Source organism: Globicephala melas, chromosome 2 (genome assembly GCF_963455315.2).
Source record: "Globicephala melas chromosome 2, mGloMel1.2, whole genome shotgun sequence".
Lineage (NCBI taxonomy): Eukaryota > Metazoa > Chordata > Mammalia > Artiodactyla > Delphinidae > Globicephala > Globicephala melas.
This window is the reverse complement of record NC_083315.2, coordinates 101,682,072-101,703,056: the sequence shown is the minus strand read 5'-3', so window position 1 is coordinate 101,703,056 and position 20,985 is coordinate 101,682,072. Positions and strand designations below refer to the sequence as shown.

General features: G+C 39.7%; 1 long non-coding RNA gene across 1 annotated transcript in view; it reads left to right on the top strand.

Annotated features, from left to right (window-relative positions):
* Positions 1-20,985, top strand: part of LOC138842555 (uncharacterized) — a 165,433-nt gene that overhangs the window by 121,749 nt on the left and 22,699 nt on the right. Inside the window, exon 4 of the long non-coding RNA XR_011377247.1 lies at positions 7,227-7,332. This is a non-coding gene — a long non-coding RNA (uncharacterized lncRNA). The remainder of the gene's footprint in view (positions 1-7,226; positions 7,333-20,985) is intronic.

Sequence of the window (20,985 nt, the reverse complement as noted above, 5' to 3'; positions counted from 1 at the left end):
TGAAGTAAGGGAGCCTGATTCCTCCAGCACCAGTTTTCTTTCTCAAGATTGCTTTGGCTCTTCAGGGTCTTCTGTGTTTCTATACAAATTGTGAAAGTTTTTGTTCTAGTTCTGTGAAAAATGCCATTGGTAGTTTGATAGGGATTGCACCGAATATGTAGATTCAGTGCAATCCCTATCAAGCTTTGGGTAGTATAGTCATTTTCACAATATTGCTTTTTCCAATCCAAGAACATGGTATATATCTCCATCTGTTACTGTCATCATTGATTTTTTCATCAGTATCTTATAGTTTTCTGAGTACAGGTCTTTTGTCTCCTTAGGTAGGTTTGTTCCTAAGTGTTTTATTCTTTTTGATGTGATGTTAAATGGGATTGTTTCCTTAATATCTCTTTCTGACCTTTTGCTGTTAATGTGTAGAAATGCAAGACATTTCTATGCATTAATTTTGTATCCTGCAACTAAACCAAATTCACTGATTAGCTCCAGTAGTTTTCTGGTGACATCTTTAAGATTATCTATGTATAGTAGCATGTCATCTACAAACAGTGACAGATTTATTTCCTATTTTCCAATTTGGATTCCTTTTATTTCTTTCTCTTCTCTGATCTCAGTGGCTAGGACTTCCAAAACTATGTTGAATAAAAGTGGAAAGAGTGGACATCCTTGTTTTGTTTCTGATCTTAGAGGAAATGCTTTCAGTTTTTCACCATTGAGAGTGATGTTTGCTGTGGGTTTGTCGTATATGGCCTTTATGATGTTGAGGTATGTTCCCTCTGTACCCACTTTCTAGAGAGTTTTTATCATAAATTAGTGTTCAATTTTGTCAAAAGCTTTTTCTGCCTCTATTGAGATGATCATATGGTTTTTATTCTTCAATTTATTAATATGGTGTATCACACTGATTTGTGTATATTGAAGAATACTTGCATCCCTGGGATAAATCCCACTTGATCACGGTGTATGATCCTTTTAATGTATTGTTGGATTCTGTTTGCTAGTATTTTGTTGAGGATTTTTGCATCTATATTCATCAGTGATATTGGTCTGTAATTTTCATTTTTGTAGTATCTCTGTCTGGTTTTGGTATCAGCGTGATGGTGGCCTTGTCGAATGAGTTTTGGAGTGTTCCTTCCTCTGCAATTTTTTGGAAGAGTTTGAGAAGGATGGGTGTTAGCTCTTCTCTAAATGTTTGATAGAATTCACCTGTGAAGCCATCTGGTCCTGGACTTTTGTTTCTTGGAAGATTTTTAATCACAGTTTCAATTTCATTATTTGTGATTGGTTTGTTTATATTTTCTGTTTCTTCCTGGTTGAGTCTTATGATGCCTTGTATTTCTGTCTCTTATGATGCCTTGTATTTCTGGGGTGTCCATTGTAACTTCTCCTTTTTCATTTCTAATTTTATTGATTTGAGTCCTCTCCCTCTTTTTCTTGATGAGTTTGGCTAAATGTTTATCAATTTTGTTTAAATTCTCAAAGATCGAGCTTTTAGTTTCATTGATTTTTGCTACTTTTTTCTTTGTTTCTATTTCATTTATTTCGTCTCTGATCTTTATGATTTCTTTCCTTCTACCAACGTTGGGTTTTGTTTGTTCTTTCTCTACTTCCTTTAGGTGTAAGGTTAGACTGTTTATTTGAGATGTTTCTTGTTTCTTGAGGTAGGATTGTATTGCTATATACTTCCCTCTTAGAAGTGCGTTTGCTTCATCCCATAGGTTTTGGATCATTGTGTTTTCATTGTCACTTGTTTCTAGGTATTTTTTTATTTCTTCTTTGATTTCTGCAGTGATCTCTTGGTTAATTAGTCACTTATTGTTTAACCTCCATGTGTTTGTGTTTTTTTTACGTTTTATTCCAATTTATTTCTAATCTCATAGCGTTGTGGTTGGAAAACAAGCTTGATATAATTTTAATTTTCTTAAATTTACTGAGGCTTGATTTGTAACCCAAGATGTGGTCTGTCCTGGAGAATGTTCCATGGGCACTTGAGAAGAAAGTGTAATCTGCTGTTTTTGGATGGAACGTCCTGTAAATATCAATTAAATCTACCTGGTCTGTTGTGTCATTTAAAGCTTGTGTTTCCTTATGAATTTTCTGTCTGGATGATCTGTCTATTGGTGTAAGTGAGGTGTTAAAGTCCCGCACTATTATTGTGTTACTGTCGATTTCCTCTAGCTGTTAGCAATTGCCTTATGTATTGAGGTGCTCCTATGTTGGGTGCATATATATTTATAATTGTTATATCTTCTTCTTGGATTGATCCCTTGATCATTATGTAGTGTCTTTTCTTGTCTCTTGTAACATTCTTTATTCTGAGGTCTATTTATCTGATATGAGTATTGCTACTCAACTTTCTTTTGATTTCCATTTGCATGGAATATCTTTTTCCATCCCCTCACTTTCACTCTGTATGTGTCCCAAGGTCTGAAGTGGGCCTCTTGTAGACAGCATATATATGGGTCTTGTTTTTGTATCCATTCAGCGAGCCTGTGTCTTTTGGTTGGGGCATTTAATCCATTCACATTTAAGGTAATTATGGATATATATGTTCCTATTCCCATTTTCTTAATTGTGTGGGTTTGTTTTTGTAGGTCCTTTTCTTCTCTTGTGTTTCCCACTTAGAGAAGTTCCTTTAGCATTTGTTTTAGAGCTGGATTGGTGGTGCTGAGTTCTCTTAGCTTTTGCTTGTCTATAAAACTTTTGATTTCTCCATCAAATCTGAATGAGATCTTTGCTGGATAGAGTAATCTTGGTTGTAGGTTCTTCCCTTTCATCACTTTAAATATATTGTGCCACTCCCTTCTGGCTTATGGAGTTTCTGCTGAGAAGTCAGCTGTTAACCTTACAGGAGTTCTCTTGTATGATATTTGTTGTTTTTTCCTTGTGTGCTTTTCATAATTTTCCTCTGTCTTTAATTTTTGTCTCTTTGATTACTATGTGTCTCAGTGTGTTTCTCCTTGGGTTATCCTGCCTGGGACTCTCTGTGCTTCCTGGACTTGGGTGGCTATTTCCTTTCCCATATTAGGGAAGTTTTCGACTATATTCTCTTCAGGTATTTTCTTGGCTCCTTTCTCTCTCTCTTCTCCTTCTGGGACCACTACAATGCAAATGTTGGTGAGTTTAATGTTGTCCCAGAGGTCTCTTAGGCTGTCTTTATTTCTTTTCATTCTTCTTTTGTTATTCTGTTCCATGGCAGTGAATTCCACCATTCTGTCTTCCAGGCCACTTATCCATTCTTCTGCCTCAGTTATACTGCTATCGATTCCTTCTAGTGTATTTTTCATTTCAGTTATTGTATTTTTCAACTCTGTTTGCTTGTTCTTGAATTCTTCTCGGTGTTTGTTCTTTAATTCTTCTAGGTCTTTGTTAAACATTGCTTGCATCTGCTCAATCTTCGCCCCCGTTCTTTATCTGAGGTCCTGGATCACTATCATTATTCTGAATTCTTTTTCTGGAAGGTTGCCTTCTCCACTTCATTTAGTTGTTTTGAAACACCTTCTTTTCACTTCTTGTCACATTCTTGTTTTAATTCAAGTAAGTAATTTATTAAGAAAGTAGAGTTTCGATACTTAATAATATTAGCCAGACTCTCTTCATTCCAGAGGCACGTGTGTGGTATTTATCTGTCTCCTGTTTCTTTGTATTATTAGGGATTCAGGAATCTCAATGTAAAGAACTGTTTGCTCAGTGTCGGTCAGCTTGTTTGTCTAGTTTCTTGTGCAATTATTTGTGCTAGTGAAGTGAACACAGCAGAAGATTTGACAGGGTCATTTCATAGCTTGTTCTTTCCCTAGGATTAGGTTTACTTTATGCAAAGTATGACTGTATTTATAGCAAGAAGTCAAAACATTGTTACTTGCTCACATCAACTATTTTAAGGCATGGGGACTTTGTTTCTGCAGACAGCTGTGATGTTGCCTTACACGGACTCTCAGGGCAGTGCTGTCAATCTAGTAACAATGGCTATGACTAAGTCATTTGAACACAAGAATCGTCTTCTTCAAATGATACATATTCACCTACATAGATTTTCTCACCAGTTAAAATGATCTATTTTTTAGCTCTTACTAAAATTAGGGTCTTGAGTAGAGTTATCCTGCTGGCAAGACTCTGGCTCAGCGGACCACCTAGGTACTCTTATATTATTGTGCGTGTTCAGCGATCCCTAGGCTCAAGCATTCATTCTGGAAATTTACAGAGTTGTCTACAATGTGTAAACCAAAACCAGACACGATTCCTATCTCAAATTGCTTTCAGTTGAGTGAGGAGCAGGTAAGTAAAACAAATCATATGCCCTGCCTGTACTCCCACTAGCCTGGACCCAGCCATGTGGAATGAGGGCTCAGACTGGAACTAGAGAGCTGATGCAGTTATCACCAGGGAAATAAAACCTGCTTGAATACTTTATTTCCTCTATTTAGATTTATTTTTGTTCTTTTATCTCCCTCTCCATTTCTTTGGCCTTTTTATCCTGATGTTTAACTCCCAATGCTCAGGTGTCCAACACCCAGTGTGCAGGACTCCAGAATGTTAGAGAAGAAGGCAGTATTTACCTTCAGGTGGTTGTCCAGACATCCACCCTGTTAGGTGAGGACAGAGACTACATCTTCCAGTACCATTAAAACTATGATAACTGTTAAATTCTCCATTATGCAGTATGCAGAAAGCAAACAGCATGGCTGGCTAAGAAGCAGCAGGAGGTTTTGTTTGGAGTTACATAAAAGTTGACAGAACTATTCCTCTAGTTTCTTGATCCTTTGGTGGAATCGTCAAGAAAATCTTGGCTCAGGTGTTATGCAAGGCAAACTGCCCTGCAAGATCCCTGTATAGCACAGGGAACTATACTCAATATCTTGTAATAACCTATAATGGAAAAGAATCTGAAAAAGAATAGATACGTATGTATAACTGAATCACTTTGCTGTACACTTGAAACTAACACAACACTGTAAATCAACTATACTTCAGTAAAAATATTTTAATTGTTTAAAAAATATTCTTAACACTTTTATCGATTTAAAGAACTGAGATGCTTTTATTTGTAAAGTGCCGTTATTCCATTTGTCTTTAATTTGTTAAAAATAACGTAAAGAACACAAAAGCCTCGAAACCAAGGGAAGTATTCTAAGTTGGCCATACAGATGATTAGAAATATGCTTTTATTATTTAATTTGTTGCTATCAAACAAAAAACTGCAAATCTAAAAATTCCCATGTAATTCCTACACCCCAGAGGTTGGCAAACAGTTTTTCTGTAAAGGGTCAAATAGTAAATAGTTTAGGTTTTGAAGTCATATAGTCTCTGTCGTGACTACTCAACTATGCTCTTATAACACGAAGCATCCATGGTCAATGCATAAATAAATGGACATGGCTGTTTTCCAATAAAACTTTATTTACAAACACAGGTGGCAGGCTGCTCTGCCCTATGGCTGTGCTTTGCCAATCCCTGCTATGCCATAAGAAGGTATCCATAAAGTTCCAAAGATTTCTTTTTTTTAATAAATATTATCATATCTTTTTGAGGAGACTTAAAATAAAGAATACATTAATGGATAGAAAAGAAGAAGAAGGAAATTAGATGATCCTAATGCCTAAGATACATTGATGCTGAGTTTTCAAGGGTGAGACACACAGATATGGACGCTACCATTAAGGAACTCACAGAAGTAGTAGTGAAAATAGGTCTTAATCAAATAATCAAAGAAATAAAGCAGAAACTGCAAATGTGAAAATGCAGAGGTCTATAATTCTAAATATGCCCCCTGAGCTTCCTTCAGCTACTGACTCTTGGACAGATGTATAAGAATGAATAGGCATTTACTCTTTTTTTTTACTCTTTTGAAGGGAGGAAAAAAATTTAGGAAAAGGAAAATAAATAAGAAATCACCTACAGTTGCTATGAAGGGGTCATATAGTAGGAAAAAGGTACTTTTAAGAAACTTAAGGACTTCCCTGGTGGTGCAGTGGTTAAGAATCCGCCTGCCAATGCAGGGGACATGGGTTCAAGCCCTGGTCCAGGAAGATCCCACATGCCGTGGAGCAGCTAAGCCTGTGCACCACAACTGCTGAGCCTGTGCTCTAGAGCCCACGAGCCACAACTACTGAGCCCACGTGCCACAACTACTGAAGCCCGCGCGCCTAGAGCACGTGCTGTGCCACAGAGAAGCCATGGAAATGAGAAGCCCGCGAACTGCAACGACGAGTAGCCCCAACTCAGCACAACTAGAGATAACCCACATGCAGCAACAAAGACCCAATGCAGCCAAAAAATAATTAATTAATTTTAAAAAAAGAAAATAATACCAGTATTGTTGAAGAGAGAGAGAGAGAGGGAGAGAGATTAGGAGTACATTGTGAAATGAGGTTGGAGACATAACAAGATCCTAAATTATGCAAGGTTTTGTAGGTCATATTAAGAAGTTTTGGGACTTACCTGGTGGCACAGTGGTTAAGAATCCACCTGCCAATGCAGGGGACATGGGTTTGAGCCCTGGTCCAGGAAGATCCCACATGCCGTGGAGCAACTAAGCCTGTGCACCACAACTAGTGCACCTGCACTCTAGAGCCTACGAGCCACAACTACTGAGCCCACACACCGTGACTACTGTAGCCCGTGCACTCTAGGGCCTGCGTACCGCAACTACTCTGCCTGCGTGCTGCAACTACGGAAGCCTGTGCACCTAGAGTCCGTGCTCCACAGCAAGAGAAGCCACCACAATGAGAAGCCTGTGCACCGCAACGAAGAGTAGCCCTGGCTTACCACAACTAGAGAAAGCCCACGCGCAGCAACGAAGGCACAATGCAGCCAAAAATAAAATAAATAAAAATTTTAAAAGAAGTTTCTCTTTATTCTAAGAGCAAATGGGGATCCAGGTGATTGACATGCTCAAATCTGTACTCTGACAAGATCATTCTCACTGTGGTACAGAGGACTACATTGAAGAATGATGGGGTGTGTCACATGCTGGGGAGCAAGGGACTAAAATGGATTTTTAATTAGGATGGTGGAGGTGAATTAGCGTGTGGGGTTTGTGACATGTTCTGGAGACCTTCAGGAAGCAAAGTCAACAGAACTGGGAGATAGACTAGATATACTATTTCAAAAATGAATAACTATGAAGCAAAAAAACCCATATGAGTCTTAATATACCCTAAACTGAGGATAGCAGAAATAGCTATTTGCCTAAAGAATGCCTATTCTCTCCTATTTCTTACTAATAGAACCACAGTTTTGATGTGAGTGACAACATGCTGAGACTGAAAAAATACTGACATCCCAGACTCCTTTGCAGACGGGAGAAAGGTGGGGACATGGAATAACACTCTGGTAAGTGAAATGTAGCAACTGTTGGGTGGATTTTCTGGAAATGATTGACTTGGCCAGCATGTACTCATTTGCATCTTGACGTTCTCTTTCTTTCTGTCTGTAATGTGTATAAAGTGGATGGATCTCTAGCAGTTTCTGCCAAGTATATAAACAAAAGTGACACTTTAAGGACAAGAGACAGAGAGCTAGAAGGAAGCCCCTTGATTTTTTATAACATGATGACGGTAGTATACCAGCCCTGGACTGCATATGATACATATGACAGAGCTTCTTTACGTGAGAGGAAAGTAAACTCCACCTTGTTAAACACATTATTATTTGAAGTTTTTGTAACTTGAAGCTGACCCAGTCTCTAACTGATATAGAAGATGTTCATTCAAAATACAATGCATCGGGCTTCCCTGGTGGCACACTGGTTGAGATTCCGCCTGCCGATGCAGGGGACATGGGTTCGTGCCCCGGTCTGGGAAGATCCCACATGACGCGGAGCGGCTGGGCCCTTGAGCCATGGCCGCTGAGCCTGCGCGTCCGGAGCCTGTGCTCTGCAACGGGAGAGGCCACACTAGTGAGAGGCCCACGTACCGCAAAAAAAAAAAAAGCTATTGAGTCAGTCTACCAAACATTTAAAGAAGAATTAACACTGATCCTTCTTAAACTATTCCAAAAAATTGCAGAGGAAGGAACATCTCAGCGCTATCTGCTTCATCACTTTGGTCTTATGATCCAGCAGATCCAAAAATGATGCTTGGCGTTTCCATGGCGAATAGGATGGAGACATGGGAAACACCAACAGGAAAATTGCAGCATAGTCCACTGCTATTGGGGGCTGTGGGCAATATATGCCCTTTTCTTTAAATATTGATTCTCCTTTTAAGAAACAGCTTCTGACTTGCTAATTGACCATGGCAAAGTCTGAATATCTAACTTAGGAAAAAAACTAACTTAGTGACCATGCAGCCTGAACTTCCATCATGAACCAAGTGTTGTCCAACCTACATACCTGCACTGTTGATCATGCCCAGCAGCAATCTATCATCAAGTGGAAATGATATATAAGAGACGGGGCTCAGGCATCCCCAGAAGATCCAGGTAAGCTGAATGAGTAAGCACCTCAGATTCCTTTGACACAAACTCTTCTTGTTTTGTATACTCTCCCTTAACCATGTCTATAACCTTCTGGGGAATTCCTTATAATCAGTTCATTAAGGAACAAGAAAATCAAGCCTATTTTTCATATGGATTTGCACATTATTTTGGTACCACACAAAACTAGCACTATAGCCCACTGAAGGCTGAAGATGAAGGACAATCCCTCCACATCATCAGGTGATACCTTTTGGTTATTCATGTTCTCTAGAGTGAGAGATGGCCAGAGGTACTGATCTACAGTGATTCTTGGGCAGTTGCTAATGATTTTTCTGGTAAGAGAGTTGGATGGAACAAGATCGGAAGATTAGTGCCAAGGAAATCTAGGAAAGAGGTATCTGGATGGACCTCTCAGAATGGGCACAGACTGTCAAGATAATTATGCACTATGTGGAAACTGGCCAAGGGAAATGGAAGCTCTTAATAATGGACAAAACAATGCACTCTATGGATGTGTCAGCATCTTTCCCCAGCCACCTCGATGCTTGGTCAATGATCCCATGAGCAAAGTGGCCTTGCTAGCAGGAATGGAAGATATGCATGAAGTCAAAAACATTGATTTCCCCTTACCAAGCTTGACCTAGCTAATGCTGTTGCTCAGTGACTAATCTGCCAAACTCAGAGACTAATGCTGAGCCCCTGATATGGTGTCATTCCCCAGAGAGACTGCCCAGACACCTGATGACGAGTGGATTGCATTAGACATCTTCCATGATGGAGATGACTGAGATGTGTTCTCGCAGGAGTAGACACAGATACTTGCACATGGATTTGTCTTCCTTGCTCATTGTACTCTGCCAGCATCATCCTTATAAACTCACAGAATGCCTAATTTCATCAAGGGATTGCCCACAGTATTTCTTCTGAGGAAGAAACTATTCTCACTGCACAGGATTACAGCAGTGGGCACATGCCCATGGGATTATTTATCTTACCTCATACCCCATCACCCAGAAGTGGCCGGCCTGTTGAAATGTAGAATGGCTTATTGATTCCGTTATAGCAGCAGTTGGAAAACAACTCTGTAAAAAGATGGGATTCTGTCTTATATGATGCAATATATGCTTTATAGCAGAGACTATTATATGATGTTTTCTCCCCCATACCCAGAATGCATGAGTCCAGGAATCAAGGAAGTGGCTCTGGGAGTGGACGCTCTCACGATTATTACCAGTAACCTACTAGCAGTATTTTTGCTCCCAATGTTTGTAACTTAGAGCTGTATTGGTTTGGAGGTCTTACTCTCTGAAAGGAGGAAGGCTTTCACCAGGGGACACAGCAATAATTTCACTGAATTGGAAGATAAGACAGCCATGTGGCCAGTTGGGCTACATATTTCTCACAGCAATGAATAGAAAATGAGGTTACTCTACTGACTGGAGTGATTGATACCAATTACCAAGGAGGAATTAGGTAGCTGCTACACAACAGATATAAAGAGGACTATGTCTGGAACCCAGGAGATTTCCTAGGGGAGCCTCTGGGAACTTCCAAGCCTGATACTAAACGTTAATGTTAAATTGCAGCAAGCAATAAAAAGACAAGATTTTTGAGTACTCAGACCCTTTGAGAATGAAGATTTGGATCACACCACTAGGGAAGTAACCTAATCCACTGAGGTTATGGCTGAGGGCAGGGAAAATATAAAATGTGTAATAAAAGAAAGAAGCCGTCCATGTCAATTGCACTATCGTGACCAAATTGGGAATCAAAGAATGTAGTAGTTTTCTATATTTTCTTTTTGCTTTTTATATGTGTGTTCCTTTGTATACATTGCCATTCTCTTCGTCTTTCTCCTCACCATAATTATTTTATATGCAGATTGTCAGAGATTAAGTTTACAATTTAGTCTGTGTATAACAGCATTTTCAGTGAAATTTCCTCTGAATTTTAGAAGTAATTAATACAGCCAGTGATCCGTAGTGACTGCTGGGATTATGGGTCTCCTCATTTGGGGGAAATGATGAGAACGTCTTCACTTGTTCAAAGGACAGCTTTAGCTTGTTATATAGAAACATAGAGTCATTTCACCGTGTTTGGAAGTTCAGATGTGTATGGAGGGGTGTGTAGGAAAGATCAGAAAGATGAGGCATGCCACTTATCAATTTATTGCCTTTCAATTATAAATCCACCCTTCATGGATTCAGAGGGTGACTCTGGACATAGACCTTGTAAACATTTCTCCTTCGCCAGCTGGCATGATGTTAAGCTTTGTCAGTAGAGGGAACGGGAAGGACACTGCAGGAAGAAGCAGCATCTCTTCCAGGTCCTGGCATGTTTTCCACACTTCTTTTTTGTTTTTGTTTTTGTTTTGCGTTGCACCGGCCACTTACTGCTATGGCCCCTCCCGCTGCGGAGCACAGGCTCTGGACGCACAGGCCCAGCGGCCATGGCTCACGGGCTCAGCCGCTCCGCGGCATGTGGGACCTTCCCATACCGGGGCACGAACCCGTGTCCCTCTCATCGGCAGGCGGACTCTCAACCACTGCGCCACCAGGGAAGTCCTTCCACACTTCTTGTTCCTGCAGTGCTTGGCCATCCTGTGGGACACCAGTGATGCTCACCTCCAGCAACATTTAATGACAGCCCCACAGGTGGTTTCTTGGCAGGTTTCACAAGCACCCAAGCAAATTCAGCAGCACTCCCTTGCCAGCTTCCTATAAATTGTGTTGGAACCCTGGGAGGTGTTCTTCTGCCTGTCAACCTTGTTCTCTGGCACCTCAGCAAACCTCCCCATCCAGCAGGCTGCAGCCACACACTCCCCAATGAAGCCTGAGTCATTGGCTTGGTAGGAGAAGGGGGTACAAATTACAACGTGTTAGTTTCCTCGGAACTCTGGCTTAGTCCTAGAGATAACAGCGTCTCCCTACCTATGCTATTCTTATGTTCTTTAGAGTTCTTTTTACTCATTAGTAAATAACTCCCTGTTATTAGTTAATAATTCTTTATATTAAACTTTCCTTGTTCAAATTGCTGTGATGTTTCTCCTGATTGCACTTGATTTGGGTAGTATAAGTCCATGAAGTGCATGAGAGGAAAGGCATTAGCTGTAGAAAGATCAGCAACCACATGTCGGGAAACAGTATCCTCCTTTTCAGGAACTGTGCTTCAGTACGTGGTGATGAGCACACGTGGGGGTGGATGCTACGGCAGAGGAGATAGAGAGGAGGGACTGCACCACTTAAGACTGGGGAGCCCCTCTGGGCCAAGAAAAGGATTTTTATGCCATTACATAGTTCTATTTCAAAAGTATTTTTCCAGGTACTAATCTATAGGATAAATACACTTACTATTTTAAAAATTAATTTAGGCATTGTAGGTAATGAGAATTTCCTTGAACAAATTTTTGAGATTAATCTATAGCTGACAACTGATGGCAACTGTATCTGAGAGATAAACTCAGTGTCAGTCTCTAGAGAGAGAATGCCCCACTGTGGCCAAATAGGGAACTTAGAAATATTTTCAGTAACTCTTAAGGGGTTTGTGCTCTGCTTCCTTTGTAAAACCAGTTACTGTGTCCCTCAGAGCACAGTAATACACCGCTGAGTCTTCCTCTTGAGCTGATAGTTTTTTCAGATGGAAGGATGCCTCACCCTTGTTGAGGTCAGCCGTGAAACCTCTGATACTCTCTCTTGAGGTGTGTCTCAGGAGTAACTGGAGGTGTTGTTTGGGTTAGTGTACATACCAGAAGACCACAGGACTCCCAGAATATGAGTAGTTGCACTTCACCTGCACTGGCGACCCTTCAAAGACGGAGATGTGGTCCTCAGGCTGAGTCACTGTCTGGGCTCTTGTTCCTCCTGTAACACCAATTCTGGATCAGGGATTGTCTTGCAGACAGAGGAGAATAGTTGTTAAACTGATTGTAAATCAGAAGACCAGAGAAAGATAGAATAAAAAGAGACTTTACTCACTGAGTGTGAATATCATCACAAGCACTGAGATGAGGGTGGGCTTCATGTCTGAGCTGTGAGGAAACAGGAAGCTCCTTTCTGCAGGTTTTTCCTGGAAACAGTTCAGCCACATGGACACCCTGACAGAGCAGTGAGTGAGTTTACACTGGCATGCAAAGTAAAATCTCTTCCTCAAAGGGCTGGCTGCTTTCTGGCTTTCTGTCAAGTTCAAGTTGTGTAGCATCTTCCTCTAGAGGCCCTATCTGATACTGCAGATAATCTCGGGCTTCAGGAGGCCTTCAGTTCTGAAACAGAATGGTGAGGGATTTCCTGCACAGTTAGTAAGACAAAGTGTAATGCTGTACTAAGTGAAGAAGCATGTTACCAGAAAGGTCCAGATAGAGATATCGACGGAACATAATAGAAAGTCCAAACATACAAATTATTTATGGAAATTTAGTTATCAAAAAATAGGGAAAAGATGGTATATTCAGTAAAATATGTCTTCATGAATGGAGAGTCATCTAGAGATCAGCAATTAAATTTGGATGCACACCTTAACATCAGCTATGAAATAAAGTCCAAATAGAGATAATTAATATTTTAAATAAAATGAAAGCATATTTTTATAAATTTAGGATGGTCATGAATTTTCTAAACATGAGAGTCAGAAAGAATAAGGGAAAATATTGATAGATCAGCCTTCACAGAAATTTAAGCTTCTGTACAAGTATGTTAATGAAATGTGTAAACATTAGCATATCAAGGTATTTTCCATTCATCATCATTGATTTTGACCTTCCTCACACCAGGAATGGCCCTTTAGAACTTTAGTTCTACAGGTTTTTTTGACCTAAGAATAAGGCAATTCTAGAAAGATGGTAGATTTAAAATGTCCCTGATCCCCTGTGCTTAGCCAAGGAACTTCTGTGGAAGCCAGCCATGCTGTGCCAACAGAGCTTAAGTGAGGTGTCCCATTGAGGCTCATATAGAAATCTGGGGTCAGTAGCAGGGAACTCCAGGATGAAGAGCAGAAAACAATAGGTTGTAGAGAAAGCTTGGCATGTACAGATCAATGGACATCTAAGAAGGAAACTAGTTGTTTGGGGAAAGCCTTTCCTCTAGCCCCCAAATAGCTGAGAAGAAAGTAACAGGTAGGCTGAGTCCCAGCTGTCCTTAACAAAGAGGAGTACAAGGAGATAGGAGAGCAAAGAGATTTCCTTCTAGTTTTTCAGCAAGGTACTGGCATTGTTGCTGAGACCAGTGCCCTACTGTCTGCTACATTGCTGATCACAGGTATAGAAATATCTAGGCTTTCCACGCTCACAACATTGCCTCCACTTAAAGTGCCCCAGTAATCAGACATGTCAGGAAGGAGTAAAGAAAGGGAAATGATACCTCAGAGAAAAATAAGGGCTTCATCTGGGGAAAATATAGTCTGAAAAAATTATCAGAGTCAGTGACACAATTTCCCTAGCCAAAAATCAGGACACATAGTTTGACAGTGATCAAGAATTCATTTACAAGGAAGCTCTCACAAAGAAAGAATATCTCACTCAATGCATTGTTTGTTTATTGAATCTCTTAGAAGAAAACATAGGAAAAATACTCTTTGACATAAATCACAGCAAGATCTTTAATGACCCACTTCCTAGAGTAATGAAAATAAAAACAAAAATAAACAAATTGGACCTAATTAAACTTAAAAGCTTTTGCACAAAATCTGCAGATTCGGTGCAATGCGTATCAAAATCCCAGTGACATTTTTTACAATCCTAAAATTCATATGGAATCGCAAAGGACCCCAAATAGCCAAAGTAATCTTGAGCAAGTAGAACAAAGTGGGAGGCATTTCACTTCCTGATTTCAAAATATAATACAGGGCTTCCCTGGTGGCGCAGTGGTTGAGAGTCCACCAGCCGATGCAGGGGACACGGGTTCGTGCCCTGGTCCGGGAAGATCCCACATGCTGCGGAGCGGCTGGGCCCGTGATCCATGGCTGCTGGGCCTGGGTGTCCGGAGCCTGTGCTCCGCAACGGGAGATGCCACAACAGTGAGATCCCCGCATACCGCAAATAAAAATAATAATAATACAAAGCTTTTGTAATCAAAACAGTATGGTACTGGCATAAAAACAGACTTACAGGCCAATGGAACAGAAGACTCTGAATTATTATTTGTGATTTGATTCATATGATATGCTTAAAAAAACTGCCCTCCAAAATATTGTAAATAGTTTACACACACAGAAGTTAAGCCTCCCTGAATTCAAAATTTCGTAATTTCAAGTGGCAGAAAAATGAGTCATTCAAAATGTTGAGCCTGGAAAGCTGCCTCAAAATAAACTAACAAACAAAAATTAAGAAAAATACAAAGGCTTAAACCTCAACCTCTCTACACATACACACACACACACACACACACACACACACACACACACACACACACGCAAATTTAAAGATTTAAAGACAAAATTAATCTGAGAAAAACTAAAGAAAATATGAGATAAAATTTTATCATTTTAGAGTGCTACAGATTTTTAAGCATGAAATAACTCAGAATCCATAAAAGAAATTTTTCAAAAATTTACTACATACTATTTTTAAAATTCTGCCTGCCAAACAAACAAGACCATAAACAAAGTCAAAAAGGTTAATTAAACTTTTTTAAAAGACACATATATGTGACAGTCTTATGACAAGTTTCTTAACATAGAGAATGTTCTTTAAAATCTATATTTAAATGACTATAACACAGTAGGAGATGGGAAGATATATGAATAGACAATTTATACAAAAACATATAAATGACTTTTAAATGAAATGAAGCTCCATCTCATTCATAAATTTTAAATTATTAATTTTTTTTAAAAAACCCTAACTGATAAGCAACAGTCCAGAACCTTAGTAATACACAAGGTTTGGGGAAAATAGATATTCTGCCTAATCATGGCTATTGGTGGTAAAACTTATCTAGAAGAAAATTTAGTTGAATCATATAGACTATGAGTATGCTACTTTCTTGAATAATGATTTTTTCCTTGAAGTGAATAGTTAATTATTACATTTTAAATTTTTAATTATTTTCGCTTACGTACTTATATGTGCTATTGCTCAATTCATCAATGGCTAACTTCCAATTTTCTGCTGGGTTTGGGAAATGATCACTGCTTGTTACACAGGCACTGGTAGAGAACATGGGTAGTCTGCTGCTTATTTATTTTCAGTCTTCCTATTTTCAGCCTTCACTCCCTGAATGCCCTCAAAACACACAAACACACACAGCACCATCCACCCTAATTATTCAAGTGTAATTAATGCTTCAGGTTTCTAAACCCTTCCACAGGGGTACAGCACACATCCAAGTGCTTCTTGTTTCTTCTTACATTGGCCCCAAGTCTCATTGTTTATGTGACTTTACCTTGAAATTACTTTGGCCCTGGATGAGGAACTATTGATGTCAGACTCTTTTTTCAAAATCACTAATGAAGAGTTGGGTATGGGGAATATTCACTTCTTGTTCTTATTCTCTAGAAATTTGTATGAGTTTTGTATCAACCAGAGACTGAGGGACAAACCACCATAGACTGTGCCACAGAGTGGATCAAATGGAGAGACACTCAGCCTCCAGGCCCCTTGTTGCCACTCAAAGAGTTTGTGCTCAGCTGCCCCTGCGGTTCCCATCACTGTGTCACTCAGAGCACAGTAGTACACAGCCGAATCTGAATCTTGGACTGAGGCTTTCTCCAAGTGGAAGGATTTTGATTCTTTGTGGTATGTGGCTTCAAACTCCTTATTGGTTCCCTTCTCATTGTCCTTCATGGCTTTCAGAAGGACCTGTGGACCTTCTCCAGGATATTGAACATACCAGAAAGTAATGGGGTACCCAGTGGCTGAATAAGTGCAATTTATGGTCAAGGCAGCCCCTTCTGGAAGAGTCATTTGGCCATCCATCTGGGTCACTGAGTCTTCACGGGTTTGTCCTGGGGAAAAATAAAAGAGTTCTGTATCATTTTGGGCATAAAACTCTAGGATAAAATTATGATTAAAGGTTTTGTTGACATAACAGAAGAAAGAATCCAAATTTTTAGAGGCATTTTGCTTACCAAGCACTAAGAGTATCACAGTCACTAAGCCTGGAGAAGAGTTCATCTCTAGAGTGTCTCCTGAATAATGTCCTTGACTCTTCACATGAAGAAATATTGAAGTCACAGTGAAGTGATAAACCTAAGCCTAGTTTCAGACAGGAAATGTGTTTGTGTTAGGAAACTGCACCCCCTGGTGGACAGACACTGAAATGGGATGCACGTTTCCTGGTCTCCTCAAGTCAGAAAAATGTTATCCTTGACTTTATTCATGAGGTACATGCCAGTCTTCAGGTGGTGCTTGGAAATCTGATCAAGAGCTGTCATAACTTCTCAGGTCTGTTTTGCTCTTAGGACCCTGCCTGACATGGAAGTTCTTTAACAGAGCATCCCAGGTATTTCTGCAGCTGAGAAGATAACAGTTCTCTTAAGCACTTTATATAGTACTTTATATTCTCAGGTATCCATGGTGGGCCAGCCTATAATCCACTGAATGTCAGAAAAGAATCTGAGGTTGATTACAGAGGACGTAATAAGAAGCCAAATCAGTACTGAGTGAATCTCTGTGCTTCAGCATTGTACCCCAATTTATAGAGCAACAGTGACTGACATGTGTTACATGCTCACTAAATATTTGTTATACCAAACAAAACTAATGAATCAAGGGTCACCGATTGAGGAATCACTACTACTTGAAATATAATATTTTATCGGTCCCAAAATAATATGTTTTTAATAAAATCTTTTCAGAGGAAAAAGCCACACTATCTTATCAATAGTCAAAGAATCCTGAATTTCAGAATCATTAAAATGTGAAAACAAAAGAAATATCATAATTGAAATGATCAAATCCTTATAGAATGGTCTGAGATCAATGTCTTATTCTCCTACTATTTTCTTGACTCCAAGATAAAACGGTTGGCCTATGTGAATCAGACAAGTACTAATCTTATACTCCTAGTGAATAACCTCAAGGATGCTTTCTGTTACCATCCATCTGCCATATTTTATTGCCAAACTTTAATCGAATAATTTTCCTCCACTGGGTTAGGAACTCTAAAGATGTGGATTTGTTTCAAAAGCCTCGAGCATGAGTTAGGACTCTCTTTTTTCCCAGCTTTTCAAATTATTAAAGACACAGCTGATATTCATACAACAGCTAATAATAGAATCAATGTGTAAGTGATTTAAAATTACAGATTCTGGGATCCCACACTAACTTCATGAATCATACTTTCCAGGATTGAGACCCACAGCTGTGTAATTTTTTTTTCCCTTGGCCCTGCTGCACAGCTTGTAGGCTCTTAGGTCCCCACCCAGGGATTGAATCCGGGCCCTCAGCAGTGAAAATGCGGAGTCCTAACCACTGGACTGCCAGGGAATTCCCACAAGTGTGTAATTTTTTAAAGCTCCCCGATGGTTTTGTTGCAGCCAGTCTGATGCCAGTTTATAAGATTTCATTTGTGATCAGTGTCCTAGACTGAGATGGTCATCAAAGATCAGGGAGTAGGGCTTCCCTGGTGGCGCAGTGGTTGAGCGTCCGCCTGCCGATGCGGGGGACACGGGTTTGTGCCCCGGTCCGGGAAGATCTCACATGCCGCGGAGCAGCTGGGCCCGTGAGCCATGGCCGCTGGGCCTGTGCGTCCGGAGCCTGTGCTCCGCAACGGGAGAGGCCACAACAGTGAGAGGCCCGCGTAACGCAAAAAAAAAAAAAAAAAAAAGGTAAGATTTTTTGAGTTAAAAATTTTTAAGACTTTTAAAATTGATTTTTATTGGAGTATAGTAGATTTACAATGTTAAGTTCTGCTGTACAGCAGAGTGAATCAGTTATACATGTATATATATCCACTCTTTTTAGATTCTAGTCCCATGTAAATCATTACACTCTTTTTTAGATTCTATTCCCATGTAAGTCTATTCCCATGTAAGTATTCAGTAGAGTTCCCTGTGCTATACAGTAGGTTCTTATTAGTTATCTATTTTATATATAGTAGTGTTATATGTCAATCCCAACCTCCCAATTTATTCCTCCTCCCCATTTCCCCCTTGGTAACCATAAGTTTGTTTTCTACATCTGTGACTCTACTTCTGTTTTGTAAATAGGTTCATTTGTACCATTTTTTTTAGATTGAACATATAAGCAATATCATATGATATTTGTCTTTCTCTGTCTGACTTACTTCACTCAGTATGACAATCTCTAGGTCCATCCATGTTCCTGCAAATGGCATTATTTCATTCTTTTTTATGGCTGAGTAATGTTCCATTGTATGTATGTACCACATCTTCTTTATCTGTTCCTCCATTGGTGAACATTTAGGTTGCTTCCATGTCCTGGCTATTGTAAATAGAGCTGCAATGAACACTGGGGTGCATATGTCTTCTTGATTTATGGTTTTCTCTGGATATATGCCCAGAAGTGAGATTGCTGGATCATATGATAGTTTTATTTTTAGTTTTTTAAGGAACCTCCATACTGTTCTCCATAGTAGCTGTATCAATTTACATTCCCACTAGCATTGTAGGAGGGTTCCCTTTTCTCCACACCCTCACCAGCATTTATTGTTTGCAGATTTTTGGATGAAGGCCATTCTGATCAGTGTGAGGTGATACCTCATTGTAGTTTTTGTTTTGTTTTGTTTTGTTTTTTGTGGTGCATGGGCCCCTCACTGTTGTGGCCTCTCCCGTTGTGGACCACAGGCTCCGGACGCACAGGCTCAGCGGCCATGGCTCATGGGCCCAGCCACTCCGTGGCATGTGGGATCTTCCCGGACCGGGGCACGAACCTGTGTCCCCTGCATCGGCAGGCGGACTCTCAACCACTGCCCCACCAGGGAAGCCCCCCTCATTGTAGTTTTGATCTGCATTTCCCTAATAATTAATGATGTTGAGCATCTTTTCATGTGCCTCTTGGCCATGTGTATGTCTTCTTTGGAGAAATGTCTATTGAGATCTTCCACCCATTTTTTTGACTGGGTTGTTTGGTTTTTTGACATTGAGCTGCATGAGCTGTTTGTATATATTGGAGAATAAGATCTTGTTTGTGCATTCATTGGCAAATATTTCTCCCATTCTGTGTCTTGTCTTTTCATTTTGTTTACGGTTTCCTTTGCTGTGCAAAAGCTTTTAAGTTTCATTAGGTCCCACTTGTATATTTTTGGTTTTATTTTCATTACTCTAGGAGGTGGACCAAAAAAGATATTGCTGTGATTTATGTCAGAGAGTGTTCTGCCTATGTTTTCCTCTAAGAGTTTTATATTATTTGGTCTTACATTTAGTCTTTATTTTCATGTATGGTGTTAGAGACTGTTCTAATTTCATCCTTTTACACGTAGCTGTCCAATTTTTCCAGCACCACTTAATGAAGGGACTGTAAGACATTCCTTTTAAGATTTCTACTCTACACAACTGCTTTCGAAATGCAAATATAAGAGGCAGTTACAATACAAGGTCACTTAGCAACCACCCATTACCATTCAACTTTTAAGACACTGAGAAAATGGGATTAGAGGTTGAAGGAGGAAATTTGAGGGAAGGAGTATTTGGGATTGTGTAACACTGATTGAAAAAGAGGGCCTGGAGGTTTCCAAAATGTGCCACATGATGGCAAAAATACTTTTGAAGGAGTGGTGCAGTGAAGGGCAAGAGCAGAGAAACAAGATAATTCATAGTCTGCTTCTCACAATGTCCTTTTAAGAGCCACTAATTATTGATCTTTTTGTGGAAAGGACTGATGGGAGGCAGGTAAAGCTTACATTATGGTAATTGAGCTATTCCATGCTAGAGGTGTTAATAAGACAGAATGAGGATTAGCACAAAGTTTGTGACATATCAGGCACCTTAGAAAGTAAACAAGTGTACCATTAACTCAGCTAACAAAACTAAATTAAATGAATTCATTAAACGGTGTAAAACTGCATAATATTCAAAAAGAGGAAAATCACAAAAAGATTTCACAACCTTCCTTATTCAAAACAATACCTGTAATATAATATATATTCAATAAATATTTAATGAACAAATTGAAAATCCAAAAATTCACGCATATTTTTACTAATTTTTGAATCAGATGTCTCTGAATTTCCTTAGTCAATTCTTCTAGCTCATTCTAATCTCTAAATGGCAAGGATTTTATGTGGCTATTTTTTGCCTTCAATAAAAAATTTGAACCCAAATTTTCAGGGATAAGGTTGTTTTTGATGAATGATAGCTCTAGACCTGGTCTACGAACCCAGAGAAATATGTTCTTAGAAGGAGTGTTTTCCCTCTAACCCTATACCTGTGCTGCCACAGCCCTAACCAGTTCCTGTCTGTGAAGGCAATTCCCTGCCCTTGTCCCTATAGCAGGCAGATGTATCAAGCAGAGCCCCGGGTTTTGGTATACCTGCCTCCAACACGCCTCTCACTGTGGGCTCACTCAGTGCACAGAAATACACTGCAGAGTCCTCCAGCTGTGAAGCTGAGATGGCAAGTTTGATGGATTTGTTTGCCTTCTGGAAATTCAGTGAGTAGCGACCTTCTGTTGCATTT